This window comes from Podarcis bocagei (assembly GCF_964188305.1).
Source record: "Podarcis bocagei genome assembly, chromosome: 11".
NCBI classification, from domain to species: Eukaryota; Metazoa; Chordata; class Lepidosauria; order Squamata; family Lacertidae; genus Podarcis; species Podarcis bocagei.
The window spans coordinates 31332271-31353441 of record NC_138136.1 but is presented as its reverse complement, the minus strand read 5'-3'; the positions used below and the strand labels follow the sequence as shown (position 1 = coordinate 31353441).

At 39.4% G+C, this 21171-nt stretch overlaps 1 long non-coding RNA gene across 2 annotated transcripts in view; it reads right to left on the bottom strand.

Moving 5' to 3' along the window:
* The window catches only part of LOC308597589, a 119137-nt gene that overhangs the window by 8564 nt on the left and 89402 nt on the right, over positions 1-21171 (bottom strand). Inside the window, exons 3-4 of one of the 2 annotated variants that reach the window (XR_014013064.1) lie at positions 6506-6624; positions 632-750 (exon numbers count right to left, since the gene is read on the bottom strand). This is a non-coding gene — a long non-coding RNA (uncharacterized lncRNA). The remainder of the gene's footprint in view (positions 1-631; positions 751-6505; positions 6625-21171) is intronic. The other variant, XR_014013065.1, reaches the window with a different exon arrangement.

Sequence of the window (21171 nt, the reverse complement as noted above, 5' to 3'; positions counted from 1 at the left end):
TAAAGAAGCATGGACACCTTACAAGGAATACTTTCAGAGTGCATATGTATGTATGTATGTATGTATGTATGAGCTTTGCATATGTGACAGTTTTCAGATCTGACGCTGGTGACTGAAGTCTGAGTAGATGAGTTCAGATCTCGGTTGTGGAAATGACTTGCTGCCTTAAGCCCCTTCTCACCAGCCTTTTTCTCTTGGGTGCTGATCCTAATCTTTCAGCTCTTTCTTCAGGAATAGCTTACTGTCTCCCAAGGACTCTTGAAGGCTTCCCATGTGACAAGGACAGCTAACCCATGCTGGCACTCTATCATTGAAAATGTACTGTACCCATTTTGTAGCATTGGCAAAGTTAAGGCCCTGTTCACAGTTGTTGGGTGTGTATGAATATCAGAGTCTGCTTTTGTAGCACATTTGAATGCTTGCATCCTGGGACCGAATTTGCTCTTAGTTGACGCCACATGCATATTTGTATACTTATGAGTAAGTGTGAACACATGATTTTATGGTTCTATGCATCTCTTGATTCTTTTAAACCTTTTATCTTCTGTAATAATAATCAATTGTTGAAATATTCAAAACTTTTCCATCCTTACCTATGCAGACACATGTGCCATGGCATGCAATTTCTTACCTATATCTACATCTAGTGTTCTAATCCACAATCCTGTGCATGCCCATTCAGAAGAAAAATCCCATCAGGATGTACTTCCAGATAGCAGTGTATAAAATGCATAAGACTACAGCCTCAGTCTATGGTTCAAAAGACATATCCTAGAATTTATTAGAATGAACACAACTTATCATCAAGAATCTACTACTTTTGTATAATAGGTAAGTTCAAATAATATAAAATATAATATAAATTATATATAATATAAAATAATTCTCTAAGGTTAAAACCACAGATTACTGTGCATGAGGTTCTTTTTCTAAAATGAATAAAAGTAGCCCAGTTATATTGATACACAGTGGAAAAAAATCATTTGGTGAATGCAACAGACTTCACAGTCACAGAAGAGGACAGGACTTCCTTAACCCACCCCCCATCCCCAAGGCATTTTATGTCCTTCTTGCGACTTTGGTGGTGCTTGGAAATGGTGTAGGGGTGTTTCAGATGCTGGAAGAACTGGCAGAAATCACCCTCCTTGTGTGAAGAGTGGAGCAACTGGCTGTGCAATCCTATACATGTCTACTTAGAAGTAAGTCTCGTTGAGTTCAATAAGCTTACCCCTAGGTATGTAAGCAGCCTAAGAAAACAACCCTAAGCTTCCAAGGAGGGCAGCTGAGGGACTGTTGGGTGCTGTGAAGCTTGCTCTCCCTAGTGGTCCACAGGTGGAAAAGAAGGTCCAGCAAAGGGCGCTCCCCTGAAAGTATCCATCACCATCACTGCACTGCTCATGGTACTCAGTGGGTGTTGGGGTGGAAAGTGGTGCTCTAGGGATGTGTTGTGGGGAGCCTTGGTTCCATAGGATCCAAAGCTCATTTGACATGGTCCTGAAAATGGTGATGAACCACACTGGCCTTAGAGCTACAGCAGCCATCCCCACCCTATCGGTGTCACTGGAAGGGGGTGGGAGCTAGACAAAGACTTCCATTGCCACCTTCTGTGGCTGAAGTCAGGAGGGCTGAAGAAGTGGCAGGTTCCTCTGTCATGAAATCTCATCAACCTGAGCATCATATTAGAATCGCTCTGTTAGCGTCCCAGCCTTTGTGAATGTTCTCTTTCACACTCTCTTTATATACCTGTGGAATAATATACAGCTAACACGTTTAATTCAGAGACAATCACGGCACCTTGAGATATTTATACTTTGCGAAGGCTAAGTTGTTAATCCTGTTTTACCTGGTTAAATTAGATTGGAATTTAAATGTGATGAACTGTCTCCAAGTGACATCAGAATCATGCTACCAGAAATCAATATTCTTAGATTGTTGTTTTTAAAGTCCAATTAAGGGCATCACCTGTTATTGGAAGAGGGGTGCTGGTTGTGAGGGAGAATTATTTACTGCTCACAGTCTCTCTCCAGGTTTTCTTTTAATAAAAAAGGCTGCTTTCAGCTTCAGTGTGAAGAGAGTTAATTTAAATTTGATAACAAATGGCTCTGCTTTTTAAATGAATGTAGCCTGGCAACTTTCGCTGAGAACCCGTCATCGGGCCTCAATTATGTATGCAGCTTCTTTGAGAAATAGTTTCACACATCTGACCCAAGGACCACAATGTTGTTGTCATGAAATAAAAAGTGTGTGCAGGCAGGGCAATGTTTCATTCCTGGACACTCTCCACATGAGCTGACTTTGCCCTCCTCTCCACACTTGGGAGTTGGGAGGTACAGAAATGCAAATGCACAGATGCAGTTATATAGAGCTTTCTCTTCTCCTTTCTCACATTTCCTCCCCCCCCCCCCTTATATGTGGAGAAATAATGCAGCAGTTTGCCTTTTCGTCTTGTTTTTTTTACTTAAGCTGTGTGTGTGTTTTTATGTGTAGATAGATAGAAAGATACACACACACACACACATATATTCCCACTGTTTTGATGCCTTCTCCAAGGCTATCCTTATCAAAGCAATAGTGTGAAACCAGACAGACAGGCAAAGAGTTAACCCCAACACCATTTCCCCCCCAAAATGGCTGCTTTGTCTATGTGCACACACCAACAGCAAATGTCCTTCTGTTATTGTACAACCAATTTCATGTGTCAACTATTCATATGCTAATAGCGGTACAGTTTCTCACTTTTTTTCCTTCAGCGGATACATTGTAAAGATTTTTAGAGACAGTGGAACACAGGAATAAACAGCTTTTTATTTCAGAAGTGATAAATTAGTTTTCATTCAAACAACATGCAACAAATGCAGCTGACCGGTATTGTTTGTATTCATTGTTACTTTGCCTTTGGGATTCCTGCCCCCCCCCCCACTTCAGTTTTAGGGCAGTTAGCAAATATTTAGCAGATACAGTTAGAGTTTAGATAAAGGATTTCGCTCCCCTCCACCCCTGCTACTTTTATGGACAAAGTTAGCGATGGGAACTGGCACTGTTTCAACATACAAAACATTTTCATTTTATGTTTTTAAACAAAGCAGAAAGAGTAAGTAGAAAATGTATGCTACTGTCCTGTTCCTATTATCCAAATATTGCAATGTACCATGTACCAGTAAATCTTTTTTTAAAACAACAACAACAACAACTAATCTAACTAGAGAGCAGGGTTACTGTGTAGACTCTGGGATTTATATATACTATTGTTGCACTGTTTATTTGGGGTCTATAGACTGTAATAAAGCTATGTGTGTTATTTATTTATTGAAAAATACCATATAAGTTGGATATAGTAGTTCTGGTTTTTCTATCTCAGAATTACGGTACTGTTTTAGAACAAAAGCATTCACATAATTTTGAATAAAAGGAAGGAACAACATTAACATCAAAGGGCTGACCTACAGCAGTTTATGACATTTCTGATAAAATACAAGATTTTCCCATTTTAATAAATATTTTTTTAAAAATAACATACCCCTTTGGTTTAAAGGGAGCACCACAAAATTTAACAAGAAACTTGGATTTCTATATTAATATGATGAGAAACGTAAGTGTAATGATATTAAACATAGAAGCCAAGAAACCAAATTACTTAAACGATTATGTTATGTTGCAAAAATTTGTGTTACAATCCTGGCCTAAAAACAGAACATCACATGAACATGTTATATAATCTGCTGCAGTTTACCTGGGAGCAGGGGCCACAAAAGTCTGTAGTGGTAGGTTTTGAGTAGACATATACACAGTTGCACTGCATGCCTTTATTCAGCTGAATTTTATTAAAATTTGTTTTAAAATTCAATATATTAAAATTTTAGTGGGTTTAATTTAAACATTATGATTGCCATTGAACAATGAACTAGTGACACTTGGTTCAGCACTGGATTATGGCCAAATAATTTTCTTACATCCAGCTCAGACAGAAAGGATATAGCAAAAACTTTAAAAAATAACCCAAATTTTATTACAGTATAGTTCAATATAGGCCTATTCCAACAGACTTTAATAGGGCTTACTCCCAGGTAAATAAATATAGGATTGCAGCTTAAGGTTATATTAATTCACTATCAAGTAGCAATTCTATTAATAATTACTCAGAAGTAAACCCTTCAGTATCCTATGGGGTTTGTTACTGAGTGTGTTTAGAACTGTAGCCTAAAGGATATGATTGCTTATCTATAGATGCATATTAAAAGAGCTGTAGTTGAAAATTGGGGGGCACTGGTTGTTGTAGCAAAATGAGCATATATTAGGGAAATTGGTAGAACAGAGGGCGAAATTTTCTGTCAATCAAAAGGATCAGAAAATGGCTTTTAACCAATATAGTAAAATTTCTGACACAGACTTACTAGATCAGTTATGGAAACAGATAACCTTGTTTTTCCAATGAATTACAGGAAATCGTATGGTTTTAAAATACTGAGCCCCAATCCAGCACACATTCAAATCTACTTCATGGTGGCCCTTGTGTATTGGCTGCTAAAACCAGTAAGATTGGGCTTCATTCATTGTCTCAGGCAAAATCAAGTGGCCTTAGAGACTCAGTCATTTTTCTCTTGAGGAAACTGGATATATGCTGCTTTGCACTGTAATTTGGGAGGGATAAGGTACTTTCTCCCAATCATATTATTTGCCTTTTCAAATTATTTTCTCACCAAGTTTCTCCTTAGTCATGGCAGGTTGCCTGTTCCACTTCTAATAAATCTGGATTTTGTGGGCTGTTTGGTCAAGAAATGCAGGTTTCCATGTTAGGAAGCTGGAGGAAATGGTCACCAAGGCCCTTTCTAGCCCAAAATCTCTGCTCTTTCTCTGTCTTGGAGGAATGAGCAGCCTGCAGCTTTAAAGTCCTCCATTTCTTTGGGTGCATTATGGGAAGACATTATATCCGTGGCCTACTTCACAACAGAGGATGGCCCCATCCAACTATAATCATCTCACAGAGCAATTAGAGAATTATCTTAGCAAATGAAATGACATGAGTATTTCATCCCCTTTACTTCCTTCCTTGGGGGTTTCTCTCAGGAAAGGGTTATTGGCCCCATAATTATGGCAATTTAAATTTTTTAATTTCTTTTGAAGCTTTAAGGTCTATGGAGCTTACTTAGAGACTTCTAAATTTGTAGATAATAGATGTTAATGACTTAAAAGAGTCAAGAAGACTGTATTCGGTATTAAATCACCTTCTTTTCATTTGAAAGCCTCATCAGAAATGATCAGTTAGTAATCTTAAATGGCAGAATCATTTATATTTCATATTTATTACTCAGACGTAATAGTTCATAGTATTAACTGATCAGTTACTCACTGCTTACACTTGGGCAGGCAAGGAAGGTCTTGTTTAAACTAAATTATATACCACTGCTCCAGGTCATAGCTATAAGTAGCTACTCCCAGATTCCTATAAATTCCAAAAATACAATATATGTCCCTTGTTCATGGTCAGCTACACAAACCAAGGACACTTCCACAACTCATGGAAAGAGTAGCTGTAGCAAATCAGTTTATACCACAATTCCAAACACTCCTACTCGGAAGCCGCTTTTACTGGCATTAATGGCACTATATTCAACACTGGATCCAACATGTAGTTTGTGTTCTGGGCACTCCCTGCCACCCTGAATGGAAACCATTGACCAGAATGGTAACATTACATTGCAGGAAAATATAAAATTCCAAGAACATTCCTGTGAAAATAGCAGCAGCCACAGCTCTCAATCTGCCTGCCAATATAGTGGTATTTCTGTACACTGGTACAACATTTTGAAGGTTGAAATACATTAAAACAACAGCAACCTAGGATTTGAGATAGAAATGAAAAGAGTTGTCTATTTTCTGAAACTCACATCAGAAATGAACTTAAATTATTCAGTAAATCCAAACCAGCGCAGAATATACAAAGCCCTGTTGCAAGAATCCTTCATAGTTAATTCAAAATAAAGCATTTGCTATAACTTCTTCTCTGTTCCTCAATGAATGTTATTAATTTAAACATTTTCCAGGTAATTATGAAAGATGAAATGAATACCTTTATTTTTTACATTTATTGTCTCATTATCTATGTAAATATAATCACATGTCATTCAGGATTCTGTGTCTCCAACATTCTGTTTTGTGTGTGTTTAATTCCTGTTCCTTAGCACAATTAGCTAAGCATTCAAGAATGCATGAGTCAACTATTATATGTGTTTACCTCTGTCAGCGAGCCTATTATCTTCACTATTATTCTCCTCAAGCACAATTTTAGTTTACTTTCGTTTGTATCTCTTTTGGTAATAATAATAATTTATATATCATTTTAGAGTGCTCAGTAGCTGCACATGCACAATTTCAATACACCTTACAATAGCGCTGTTAGGTACCTCACTATTATTACCCTGATATTGCACAGAGGTGACTGAGGCACAGGGCGTTGCCTAAACCATCTAATCTCAGTCATTAAGGCTGCAATCTGATACACACTTACCTGGGAATACGTAAATCCCACGCAATTCAATGGGACTTACTTCTGAGCAGACATGCATGGGATTACATCGTTGGTCACCATGGAACACCAGCTTTCTCTAGAATGGAAGTTTCATACACCTGAAAGAGTAAAGGGTTTAGGTTATTTACTATGTTCATATGCTTCCCTTTCTTCCCAGAGGAGCCCAGTGTGGTTCCAGCATGGTGAAATATGATGAATCTCAAAGCAACAATTAGAATACATCAACAAACAAAACAGCATAGGCAAGAAAACAACATTGCTCAGCTCCCAGAAAGTATTTCTCTCCCCAAAATCCAAGCAAATTTTAATTCTGTATGTAGGTCTATTATGGTGGCAAATTATAATTCCCTAAAGGGAATTTTACTTTGGTTAGCCAATGGCATTACAGACAACAACATCTAAACTAAGAACAAATAAAGGAACATCCAATAGACTGAGGAGAGCAGCAAACAATTCTTTTTCTCTCCATTTGTCAAGAGATTGTCACAGGTACAAAATGTTAATTAAAACTGCTGTGTTTTTTCATAACTGGCAAGTATGATTTCAAATTTCCAACTCCTTTCAACACTGAGAGGTGAAAAATTGAAGGACTTATGGATTTATGGGGCCAGATTTTAATTTGGCTGAGACTGGATTTGAGCTGAAATTCATGGGAGGCCCTCCCCCCCCCCCGACAAATTTCTGATACTTCCGTTTTCTCACCACCCTAGAAAAAGAAGACCACTTTGCAGAATTTTCTCCAAATATTCTCCACCATTTCCCCCTCACAATACCAGAGAATAATGGTAGGCCACAGGAATGTGGAGAATGGAAAATGGTTGCCAGGCTACCAGCTTGGCAGTGCCAACAAACAAACCTCTCAGGAGGAAAACCAAAACTAAGAAGCTGTGCTACTACACTGTTACTGGTAAGCCTCACCCACTCCCACCTCTGCCAAAATTTGAATATTTATCTTCTTCCTGAAAGAATTAAATGAAATGGCTTCTCCAGTTCCTCTTCTCATGAATAGGCTGAATAATCTGAGAGGTCATTTACACACAGCTCTAGTGAAAACCAGGTTTTATAGCAAAAAAGCAGGTTTTGTGTCTTTTTTTCAAGAGATGGGGAATTTCAGTTGTGAAAGGAAACAGAGCAGAAAACAGTTTAGCAAACATTCTGATGAGAAATCGCTTTTCTTTCAATATGATCAACATACCTACGTATATACTGCTCTAGAGTGAAGGTGGTCTTCTTTATGGTCCAGTTCTCACTTCCATAAAGAAGCTAACCTTAAAGAAGGCCATAAAGAAAGCTGATCACCGAAGAATTGATGCTTTCGAATTATGGTGCTGGAGGAGACTCTTGAGAGTCCCATGGACTGCAAGAAGATCAAACCTATTCATTCTGAGGGAAATTAGCCCTGAGTTCTCACTGGAAGGACAGATCCTGAAGCTGAGGCTCCAATACTTTGGCCACCTCATGAGAAGAGAAGACTCCCTGGAAAAGACCCTGATGTTGGGAAAGATGGAGGGCACAAGGAGAAGGGGACGACAGAGGACGAGATGGTTGGACAGTGTTCTCGAAGCTACCAGCATGAGTTTGACCAAACTGCGGGAGGCAGTGGAAGACAGGCGTGCCTGGCATGCTCTGGTCCATGGGGTCATGAAGAGTCGGACACGACTAAACGACTAAACAACAACAACAACAACAAGAAGAAGAGTGAAGGTGTGATACCTGGATGATACACTTCTACTGCTTCTTTCCTGTGGGTTAGTACCAATCTGAGATGCTGCCCCAATCTAAAAGTGACCTCAATCATCTATACTGGCAGAAATCCCACCATCCTCTGGTTTCCGAAGGTCTTCTGTTGCCCTCTCTTGATTGCTTCCTCTTCAAGTTTGAACCCACAAATACAGATTACACACACACACACACACACACACACACACACACACTCCACACACACTCTTTCATCTAGAGAGGGGGCAAGAGATGGATCTCTTCATCTCAGTGCTGAGCTGAGAGGACAGATTAATTCTTTCCTCTCTGCTCAGCGCTGAGATGGGACAATTGCTCCACCTCAGCACTGTAATGACAGGAGAGGTTTATGAAATCAAATTTAGGGACTCAAACATATAAGAACCTAGATAAACAGCAATTAAAATTGTTTAGTTAACAGCTGTTGAAATGGAATACACAGGATGAAACGGTGAAATCTGCTATGATTAAATGGGCACAAGATGTTGGACATAATATAATGATGGCTGACTGGGAACAGTTATGGACCACAGGTATGAAGTTTACGGCATGTAATGCTTTAAGAGATAATATTATGAAAATGATATACAGGTGGTACATGACCCCAGTCAAGCTTGCAAAAATCTATCATTTGCCCGATAATAAATGTTGGAAATGTAAAGAAACTGATGGTACATTCTTTCACCTTTGGTGGACGTGCCCAAGGATTAAGGCTTTCTGGGAGATGATGTATAATGAATTGAAAAAGGTATTTAAATATACCTTCTTGAAGAAACCAGAAGCCTTTCTCCTGGGCATAGTCGGCCAATTGGTGCCAAAGAAGGATAGAACTTTTTTTATGTATGCCACAACAGCAGCAAGAATACTCATTGCAAAGTATTGGAAGACACAAGATCTACCCACTCTGGAAGAATGGCAGATGAAGGTGATTGACTATATGGAACTGGCGGAAATGACTGGCAGAATCCGAGACCAGGGAGAAGAGTCGGTGGAAGAAGATTGGAAGAAATTTAAAGACTATTTACAGAAATATTGTAAAATTAATGAATGCTAGAACGATGTTGGATAGAAACTAAGGGGTTTTTAGCTGCAATACTATAAGGGAATATGAAAAATGGATTACTAATAGGTTAATATTTAATGTTATAATATTTTAAGATTAAAGATTAGGATAAACAAAGAGGGGAAGGATTTGCTGAACCAATAAACTGAACTGGAATACAAAAAAAGGGAGGCGTGAGGAGGTCCGGGAAACAAGCTAATGAAAAATAAGTAATGGGAAGATTGAGTTGTTTTTAATTATTTTTATTTTGTATTTTTCTTTTTTTATTTTTATTTTGTAATATTTTGAAAATCTTAATAAATATCTTATAAAAAATAAAAATAAAATAAAATTGTTTAGTTAACAGAAAGATCAGAACTGGATATTTGTCTTTTTATTTTCTTTCCACCTTTTATCTATGAGAGAAGAAAAGGGGAGATTTCCGATATAGTACAATACTTAAGTTCTACCCCCTCCCTGGAAGTAATATTTAAAAAGCATTGTCTGAAAACAGAAAGTGTTTTTAACATTAAAAAACCAGCATTCCTTATTATTTTATTTCCAGTTAAAAATTCAGATTGGATGCTCAATAACCCGTGTTCATGATTAACTGACAGGTGGAATTATCTAGAGAAATTGAACACTTTGCTGTCTCAACAAGTAGCAGCTTTTCAATCTCTGACATATGTTTGCCTTGTGCTATCTGTATTATATTTTCTGAAGAAGGTCGGCTCGTCTGAACTAAGCAATGTAGCAGTTAAGGGGGTATATATAGTATCTTAGCAGCAGTTGCAATGATAGTAGTATGTAGCAGAAGAATCTTATTCTTTGACATAGACTTTTCTGTTAATAACTGTATTTTGAGAGAAATAAATGAAATTCCTATATTCCCGTTATTGTTTGCTTTTTGCTAGAACTTTTTTAAGGCTTTAAGAATGGTGATGTCTGATTGACACAATATTTGGTTGCAATCTATTAAAATTTCTACCTGCATGGTCTCCTTAAAAGGGCTTTGCTAGGTACTTAAAGGACTTGGTAGCCATCCAGGGTGGAAAAGAATCCAAACTGGTGCAATGGTTAAGATTGTGTTGTTACTCTTTGTAAGATTTTAAATGCTTACCATTTAAAGTGGTATAGTTGCAGGGTGGTGCTGATTTGGATTTTTTGGGCCTGCTGCCACAGATGTGGAATCCCATAAGCTCCAGCCAGCATAGACAATTGTCAGGATGATAGGAGTTGTAGTCTGACAACATCTGGAGGGCCATAGGTTCTCCACTCCTGGCCTTGGCCTTGGCCAAAGATGTTGCATTATATTACACTTGCATTTTCGTACCTCATAGAAGGGCCTCTTGGTACATTCTGCAAAAATGGATATACAGTGGTACCTCGGGTTACATACGCTTCAGGTTACAGACTCCGCTAACTCAGAAATATTGCTTCAGGTTAAGAACTTTGCTTCAGGATGAGAACAGAAATTGTGCTCTGGCGGCGCAGCAGCAGCAGGAGGCTCCATTAGCTAAAGTGGTGCTTCAGGTTAAGCACAGTTTCAGGTTAAGAATGGACCTCCGGAACGAATTAAGTACTTAACTCGAGGTACCACTGTATTTGGCAAAATTGTGCACAGAATAAGCAGATTAAGAGGAAAGGGCATGCGAATGCATTGAATTTTTTTGTATGGATTTTAAGGAAAGGATATGCAACCTGACGCAGAAACAGTGCAATTTCGGATTGCAGAACTAAGAAATACAGTGGTACCCTGTACACTTCCAGTTACAGACTCCGCTAACCTAGAAATAATACCTCGGGTTCAAAACTTTGCTTCAGGATAAGAACAGAAATTGCACGGCAGCAGCGGGCGGCCCCATTAGCTAAAATGGTACCTCAGGTTAAGAACGGACCTCCGGAACGAATTAAGTACCTAACCCGAGGTACCACTGTACCAGCATTGACAAATTTGTCAATACCTAGCATTTCCAGAAACAGAACAAGGGATAGAGCAAGTTTTTGGTGACAAGGTGCTTTTATGTGTTGCTCTGTGTTTATGTCCATTACTGATACTCTCTTCTCGAAAACTGACTTTTCCTTTATTACTCTATAAATCCATTGACATCATAACCCTTCTTTTCACCAGGCATAAAGCCTTGATCTGACCTGCTCACCTATCTGGAACCTAAACATTTCTTTGGAAGTCTGTTTTTGTATGCCCTCACCAAATGATGTATGGTCAGTGGCATTTCAATTGTGGAATTCCCTCCTCCTAAGAGCTCACCTTGCACCGACATTATAGTCTTTTCAGCTCCAGGGTAAAAGCTTTTTATCTACCTGTATTTGAAGATCATTTTAAGATCTTCATTTTTCTTGGCTCTTCTGTGTTAAGTTATAGTTTGCTGTTGCTGGCTATATTTAGTTACCTAATTTTGCACTTTGGTTGGCTTCATGTTGTTTATTTTTAGAGTTCTTATTGTCTTTTATTGTTAACTGCCCAGAGAACATTGTTAATTGGGTGATAAATAAATGAAGTAAATAAATACCTTTGATTTCTTCCTTTCTGTTATCCTCCTTATTCAATCTGCCACCAAATTATATCTCTTCTCCCAACCCAAAGTGTAAAAAGCAGGGTGTGTGCATTGGGTTCAGTATCAAAGTAGGGGTACCTTAGAGAGTTTGGGGGCATTTCAGAGATAAAGCAGGATCTGATGAGGTGTCATGAGTTGAAACAGGGACCCCTGAAGTACCTTGTGGTGCAAACAAGCATCTACTAAAAGTGAAAGTAGTGTCTCTAAGCTTACCATATATGAAGTAATGGAGTGATGGGAGAAGGGAGAGCAAATAACACAATAGGAAGAAGGTAGAGGAAAAGTTCTTTATGGCTGACAGGATATGCCTGTGATCAGAGAGAGTGGTTTTACTCAGAAAGCAAATCCATTTTAGTTTTCCTCATCCCCAAATCAACTTAAAAGTGCCTAGCACAAATGCCCCTGGACCTATTCCTAGCAAGTTACCAGGGGAACCTCTCTTGTGTCTGCAATTTTCAGACAAATTATCCAGAAAACACTGACTAGGAGAGAAAAAGTTATTTATTTTTTACCCACTCTAAACCTGTAACAGCTATCCCTTTTTTGGGGGGGGGCACCACTGCAACTATCCTGGCAGGATTAATTCTTTCAGAAGGCGTAGGAATGCCTGCAAATTTCATCCAATTCTGCCTCCCTTTTTGTTTTGTTTTTATGAAAACATTATATATACAGTGGTACCTTGGGTTACAGATGCTCCGTTAACCCAGAAATAGTACCTCGGGTTAAGAACTTTGCTTCAGGATGAGAACAGAAATTGTGCTCTGGCGGCGTGGCAGCAGGAGGAGGCCCCATTAGCTAAATTAGTGCCCCAGGTTAAGAACAGTTTCAGGTTAAGAATGGACCTCTGGAACAAATTAAGTTCTTAACCTGAGGTACCACTATATGTATAGAGAGAGAGAGAAGAAGAAAAACTTTAAAGGTGTTTAGTACAAAAGCCCTTGGACCTATTTGCCTGTAGTTTATTAGGCTTTATCCCTAATGTCTGCAAATTTAATCCACTTATCTAAAAAAGGCAAAATTAAAACTTTTAAAATGTACTGAATAGTGAAGTGGGAGAACAAATTGCGCAGCTTACAAAGCACTTCAGCCTTGATTCCTGTATCCTTCTGGTCAGGACTAGAGCTGGAGGTAGCGATAGTCTTCAATGATTAAACCTGCCTCCTCAGTAATGACATGGTCTGGCCCTAACTCCTCTTCCTACCCATGATCATTGAGATTGGGTGTCCCAGTGCATCCCCCCTAGTGGAACCTGCCCAGCCATTCTGTTGGCTGGGGCCCACTCCCAGACATTCCTGCCCTCCCCCCTTAAAACAAAACAACAAAAAAGAGCTAAAAATACAATACAAGTTAAAATAACTACAGATTAATGTAGGGGGGCTGTCCCACACCCTCATCCTGCCCTCAAAAGGTCACCTGAAAGGGATGACCCCCTTTGGTGTCACCACTTTGGGGGCAGCCCTGCCCCCAGGGCAGGCAAACTGGCTTTATAATGCTGCCCCAGGAGCTGTTCCCCATGTGCCTGCTTGCCCAGGGACCTGGTCCCTGCAGAACTCTCTGCAGTCATCTTCACTTCTGCAGCCCCAACTTTTTCTATATGCCGCCTCATATTCTGGGATAACAACCGGAAGGCTGCTACTCGGTTGCAGTTGGTGCCCAAAAGGGCTGGAAAGACAGATGGAAGGGAGACCAACAGTAAGTGGAGCCAGAGCCAATGACAGGCCGAGCCAACTGATTCAGGTTTTGTCCCCATCTTCCTCTCTGCTGAGTTCCTAGGAGAAGGAAGCTGCTGGGCAGTGCTGTCTTCCGAACTGATTGTAAGAAGGCAGACAGGCAGGGGTTGGCAGACTGAAGTTTGTGGGGCAGTGCCCCATTCACTCTAACCCTACTTATTCTATCTCACAGCAAGGGGGAAATATAGATGTAGTGCACCAGAGTTAATTAAAAACTAATCAGAACTGGAGAGGAAAATACAACTGCATCAAATTTGACTAGGGCTGAGAAGTGTGACAGAAGTAATCTGAAATGAGACTGGAGGGGTATCTAAACATTGTACCAGAGATTTAACATAAGACCAAACACTCACCTTAGGAAAAAAATAATGCCACGGAAGCCCAACAGCAATACCTGAATTACAATCTTACTATACCATTTATATCCATTACTGTCAGACTTTCCTAGAAAGGGTGCTCAAGTTCCTTCTTAATTGGTATAAATCACATTAAGGGAAGAAAAGTTAATGTTTGGCACACTGAAACCTATATACCAGGCTTTAAACCTAGATCAGGTATTCCGAAACATGTGACAGTAGCTTATATCATGTGCAAAGGCACAAGTCAAGTGGAAAAGATGTATATGAGCTTATCCAGACTTGAGCTAAGAAATGCAATTAATCCTTACAATAAAAAAAAAAATCCCACCTTGTGAGTTCTACCTTGCATTGGATTTCAAAAGACCCAGATTTCAATGAAAGATATTAAATTTGAAACCAGCTCTAGCTTGGGCTTTATTTCTGTGCTCGGAGTGAGATTTTTCTAAAACATACATCCAGATTACTTCTTCTGCTGACAAAGTAAAGGAACGCTGTAACTTTGACCTTACCCACCCACCTACCTTCCCTTTAAATAAGAGAGAGAGAAAGAAAGAGCTTTCCACTGAGTGACCCTAACATTTTAGCAGAGCATCTGGTTACATCCTTAACAATAAAGACTATTGAAGGTTGCATCTTGGAAGAAACCGTATCTCTAAAATTTCACAAAAGCAAAAAAATCAAACACTTGGAAAGTATACCAAAATTAGTCAGGAAAAGTTGAAGCTATTCTACTTAGAGCTTCAAATAGCAACATCTCTTTAATAACAACTTTTTTCCCATTTATCACAAATGATAACAAAAAAAGTCTGAGGCAAGATATTAACTTGCAAGTATGAGTCTTAAAGGGCAAAAAATAAAAAATATTATGTCCAAGCATCTTAAAAGAACAAAAGGGCAAAAAACTGCCATGAGTATATGAAAGTGAAAAAGGGTTGTGATTGAAATCAGATGAATAGCTACCTATTTCAAAAGGAAATAGATCTATGAGTCCTATACAGTGTGGTCCCACTGAATTCTATGGGGCTTACTTCCAGGTAAGTATTATGGGATTACTGCCTTATTCAACCTGCTTTGCTGGAAGGGGATTGCCAGGTGAACAGGGCCATCTCCAAACAGAAAAGCAAAATGTGTTGACTACTATCCAGGTGAGACTTCAATTGCTTTCTTTTGTAACACAGAGTGGAAAAAGAAGAGGAGAAATACAGGACTGAATGAGCTCTGTAGGTTGTTTTTTCAAGGTCTGGAATGTAGGCGTGATTGGAAGGAACTATCTGATATAAGACATTCCAAGAGGAGGTTCCCCACTTAACGTTGTTTTCCTTTCATCCTGAACTTATGAGTTGCTCTGCAATCAAATTCCAGAGAGTTAGCTGTGCAAGCAAAGCGGTAAAGATTCCTGTGACACTTTGTGCACTAAGGTTTCATGGAGTAGAGTCCACTTCATGTGATGAAGATGGTGACACTTGCTTGTCCATAAAAGCTGATGTCACACTAACCCTCACTCCTCTCCCACCTATTAGTCTTTAAGGTGTCATTAGACTGTCATTAGGATATAGTTTGGTTTCACCCAATGCCTAAGCCAAATCGCTCACATCTGTAACAATAAAGTTGTGGCCTAATTTATCCCATTAACCCAAAATATTGGTGTCCGTGTGTTTATTATCTTAGGGAGCTGCGGGGGAACTTGGGGCCTCGCCACGCAACTAGCAGAGGCAGGGAGTTAGTATTAACCAGCCGGTTTCTCTTATCTGTCCCCAATCCCCTCAAGCCAGTTTTGGCAGGTGGACGAGGCAACTCACCTGTCCATCACCTGGCATAATTAGCTGGCCAAACATGAAGCACAAGACAGGCAAAGTGCTTTGCCCAGTGGTTCTCAAATGCTTGATTGATGTCAGGTGCAAAGCAAGTGGCCATGGCTTTCCCCAAATAGCCTCACAGGCCAAATGAGAAGGCATTCAAACATGTGTCCCATTGAAAGGAATGCTCTGTGAGAAAATGGCATCTGTGCTAGTATTGAGCATTCCTATGTGCATTGGATATCCACCCACAATTCTTGGGTTCAGCAAGTGATAAGTGCCCAGAAGCTTAGTTGTGTGAGTGGATCATTTTAGCAGCTTAGCTCTAGCTGCATAAAGGTACCAGTGTTTTTGTTGGAAGTGCAACAGCAGAGATCATTCCACGTGCAACTAGAGTGTCAATTAAGTTAGCATTAAAGTCAACTAGCCAAGTGGGAGAAGTGGAGGTGTTGCTTAGCAACCAGACAGACTGGCATGATGTTTGCTGAGGTAGCATGTGTCCTGATCAGCTGTGTGGTTCTCATTTTATATATTCATTTATTGGATTTATTCAGACCAAGATATGCAAAAATAATGCTATGTCACAGATACAGCACAAATAAGATGATATGTATCAGAGGCAGGATGGAGAAATCAAACCATGGATCCCGAGGTTCCTAAAGAGTTAGGCCATTTAATGTGTTGCCTTACTAATAGGTAAGGTGAAAGGACCCCTGGACCACTCAAAGGCGACTATTGGTTTGTGACACTCATCTCACTTTCAAGCCAAGGGAGCCAGAGTTGGTCCACAGACAGCTTTCCAGGTCAAGTGGCCAGCATGACTAAACCGCTTCTGGCACAATGGAACACTGTGACAGTAACCAGAACGCACAGTAACACCGTTTACTTTCCCACCACAGTGGTACCTATTTATCTACTTGCACTTTGACGTGCTTTTGAACTGTTAAGTTGGCAGGAGCTGGGACACAGCAACAGGAGCTCACCCTGTCGCAGAGATTCGAACTGCCGACCTTCTGATCGGCAAGCCCAAGAGGCTCAGTGCTAATATACCGTCTCCACAACATTGTCCTATGTTGCCCCCACAATAATCCCCAAATAGAGAATACATGCATTGACCATTTAATATACCATACATTATCCCAAATGGATGTTGTCCACTTGTATACATCATCAGGATAGTACGCATGTTGAGCATGTAGCATAAGGAATCATTTTTATGCTGTGCATTTGTGTGTGTGTTCCTTGCACATTCATGTGAAAGTGCACTGAATATGAAAATTGTGTCTTTTCTGACTATGCATGCACCAATCAAAGTAGTAGCAGGATTAGTTTATTCTCCCATCAGGCAACAAGAATGTGTTGGGTGCACTTGTGTTGAGATTTTGAGCCCCTTATGTCAGTTATTCATCAACACCTCAGAAGGCATTAAGAGTATATACATGCATGCTACACATTTTCTTGCTTAGTGTGTCTTCAGTTCAGAGTTTTCTGGCTACATAAGATTTTTACATACTTTACAGCTACCACAGACTCCTGAATGCAATACTTGGTACCCAGGGACATCATTTAAATTTGTTACTCTGTCTGAAAAATTTGGGTCCATAAACCAATGAAGAGATTACCTTCATCTATATGCAGTTTCAGGATTTTGCTTCTGTCAGGCAGGTAATATTTTGTGTTCAACGACTAATGTAAGCATTATCAGCATACCTTGGCACAGTACATATTAGGAGGAAAATATATATTTAACCAATTCAGAGCAACTTAAATGGGGAGAAAAAAAAAAGATGAACTAAAAATTCTCATATGAGCCATGAGAGAGCTCTCTGCAAGATATAACCGTGTAGCTTGGTTCCCAGTGAAGTAAAAGCCACGACACACTCTGGTTGCAGCTAAAAAGCCAGCTTTGCACTATTATTTCCACTTCATTGAGAGTTTATACCACATGACAAAAACCCCACAGGCCTGTTTCCCTTCATATATAGATACACATTAATCAGGAGGAGCTCTACTAAACTCAGCTGAGTAACACTGTTGGAGATATGTGTGAGAGAAGCAAATCAGGTACTGCAAATCTAATTACAAGGCAAGTTGCTCAGATAGAGAGTGGTTGCTAAATTTATGCATCTCAAATGTGGCCTGCAGTGTACTGGTAGGGTATGTGATATCGTAAACTATGGACAGTAGTGGTAGAATGCATGCTTTGCCTGTCAAAGGACCCAGGTTCAATCCGAAGTGACGCTGGGAAAAACTCCTGCTTGAAATCCTGGAGAGGTGTGTAGACAGTACTGAACAAGATGGGCCAATTGTCTGACTCAGTATAAGACAGCTTTCTGTGTTCTTATGACTCTATGGATGCAATAGAGGGAAATGTAGGCATGCTTAAATCATCAGTGGGACTCAAGCATGTCTGTTTCTGGGTTGCATCCCACAGGGCTGCATTCCCAATTACGATTGTCTGGATTGGGCCCTGTATGCTGTCCTTATCACTCATACTGCATCAGATATATGGTGAATACAACTGCAGCGCAGCATCTGACTGGGCAGGTTCCTTGTTGTATGCTAATTACCTGACAAGACACCCTTCTTGTCTAGACTAGCCAGATGTCCCTAAATGGCCCATAGAGATTCATGGCCAGACAAATTATCTGTATCTGAACCTTAGTGGCTCATCTTTTAGATGCATCAGCAGGGGGAAAATGGCTATTAAAATCATACTGGATTGTGTTTCTATCTAGAATGTAATTCATAATCATATATAAAAATAAAAACACTGACTACATATAGAGTTCTTAGGTACATTAATTCTGTTTTTCACATCATGGACCTTGCTCATAAACAGTGTTGCATTAACAGTGTAAACTGAAGATGGTCAGATTCAAGCTAATTTATGCCTAAAACCATTTTATCAGAAGTAATTCCCAGTGATTTAAACAGAACTTGCTTCCAGATCACTGTGCTTATGATCATAGCCTTCCGTCCAACAGACCTTAAGCAGGAAGAAACTGATTTAAATTCAAGCACTCTAGCCAATCCCTTTTGTTATGTGTTTAAAATAAAGTACTGTAACAGATTTAGTATTTGGACTACACTGTACAGCAGATACACAGGAAGAAATTGAAGAGATAGGCTGGTGTCTAAAATCTGTTTGCTACTTTAATATTAATAAGGTGTATCCACACTTGGATTAGAAAAAGATACAGTAATCCTCAAACCACTTTATTTCAAAATGCCTCTGTTAAATGGAACTATCCTGTGAGGAGGAGACAGAAAATCGTAACCTTAAAAGGCTATAATTTCATGTTTGTACAGAAGTAAATAGGAAGTAAGTCCCAGAAGTGAGCTGTATACAAGTGTAAAAACCATTGAAATGTGAGTGCAAAATTTAGCCTTTAGCAGTAGCACGCATCATTTCTGTGATAACTGGAAGATAGCTGTAGTGTAGAAGATCAAGTAATTCCAAAATACTCAGGCAGCCTTTAAAAAAAAAATAAAAAAATAAACTTACAAAACTGAAATACCTTCAAAGTTGCTTTTGTCTATTAAATAATTCCCTCCCCCTTCAAAGGTCTATGTTCCACAGTTTCAGCTATAAGTCTCTCATGGGAATAAGGGCTGGCACAATAAATAGAGCCAATGCATTGTTGTTGCACTCAAGTCTTTGACTTATCTTTGCCAGAGTTTTACTCTGAGCTGCTACCTCAGAGTTCTAAGGTAACACATTTCAAAGAACTCAGAAAGTGAAGAGTTATTTTCTTCAGTATGGTATTACTCTACTTTTAAAAAATAATGATAATCTCAAACTAATCGAAGAAAAATCTATTCAGCAGATTATTATTATTTTTTTAAAAAAAGAATAAAACAAATTATTGCTTAAATGATTCTGCTTACCAGAAAAGTACACAGAAAAGGAGAAAAATAGCTCAGGCTTGGTTGAAAGACTAAAAATGCACATGAATCAATTATGAAAAAGAGAAGGTCTCTTTGAATGAGGAAAAGCTGATTGGAATTAAGATAGGCTTTGTTCATATCTGCAAGGTACAAGGAGAGGACTTTTCAGTGGAACAGAAAAGGGGGATTTGGGAGTGTTTGGCTGCTTAGTGCTATAGTGCTTTAGAGCCCATGTGAAAATTTGCTGCTAGCTATTAATCATCATTGTGCCCCTGCAAAGAAGCTGTTACAATGATGACTATATGTCATTATATTCCCACTGTATGTAACGAATCAGAGAGCTGGGAAAGTTGGCTAAGAGCGGCTGGCAAACTTTTTAGCAGCGGAATCTATTTAAATAAATTTACATCACATTTGCTACTTTCTCTGGTATGGGAATCATACTTTAAAATGAAACAATATGCTGTGTTCATGGGCCCTGATCTTTTATTCTCCTGTCTCTGAGCCTCCTTTCCAGGTCAGCCTTTGCCAGCACTGACAGCATGCTTTTCTCATAGCGTCTCCTTCTCATAGCCTTTGGTTGCTTTCAAGTTCAATTTAGCACAATAAAGTTGTTATGCATGACAGTTTGGAGAGCAGAATAGGTGGTGTCTGAGCCCGCTGTGTCGCTACAAAGTGGGTTCATTCTCTGCAGGCCAGCTCAGTTACTGAAGCCTTGCTGGTGGGACACTGCACTGGACTTCCAGACGTTTCCATCCTGACCAAAACAATTAGCTTCAAACGGCAAGAAGCCGCAGGGTCGTCCTCTCTTTCAGTGAGACTCCACCATTTAATGTGCTGCAGTGGATTTCAAATTCGTGTTGATTTATCCAGTTGTACCCCTCTTTTTGATAGTTTTCATATATATATATATACACCGTGTATATACAGATGTGTAAAAGGAACAGGGGGGAAAGTTTGAGGCTTGCCCGGCTCAAGAGTTTCGTTAGAAAGCCCGAGCCGTTGTTTTATGTTTGTTTTCACAAAGGAATAGACTCGAAACATGTCAGCCTTAATTCTGTTAGGCTGGAGTGGCTAAAAGAGAGCCCTGAGGTTCTAAGGACTGGACCTGAAAGGAAGTGTCTCCTTTGGTAAACATCAACAAGCCAAACAATAAACAAGCCTTAAAATGCTAAAGTTGTCAAGTTGGTTATCTGTTATAAAAGATTCACCGCGATAATTTTTGTAAACAAACAAACAAACAAACAAACAATGAATGCACCTACTCCTGGCTTAATCATGACCAATTTAAAATAAGAGATCTCATTTTTTTGTAGTAAATTCAAGATGGCAACAAAGCATTGATCTAATGTAAGAGTACACCAGCACTGCAGCATCATGTTGATCCCTCAGAAGACTTTGGCAGAATAAGTTCCATCAATGCAAGTGATGCTTCCAGGGGCTGGAGTCTAGGCACTGAGAAAAGCCTCCTCCTTAACAATACCTGCCTGAAATTTAAATAACAAAGCAAATTT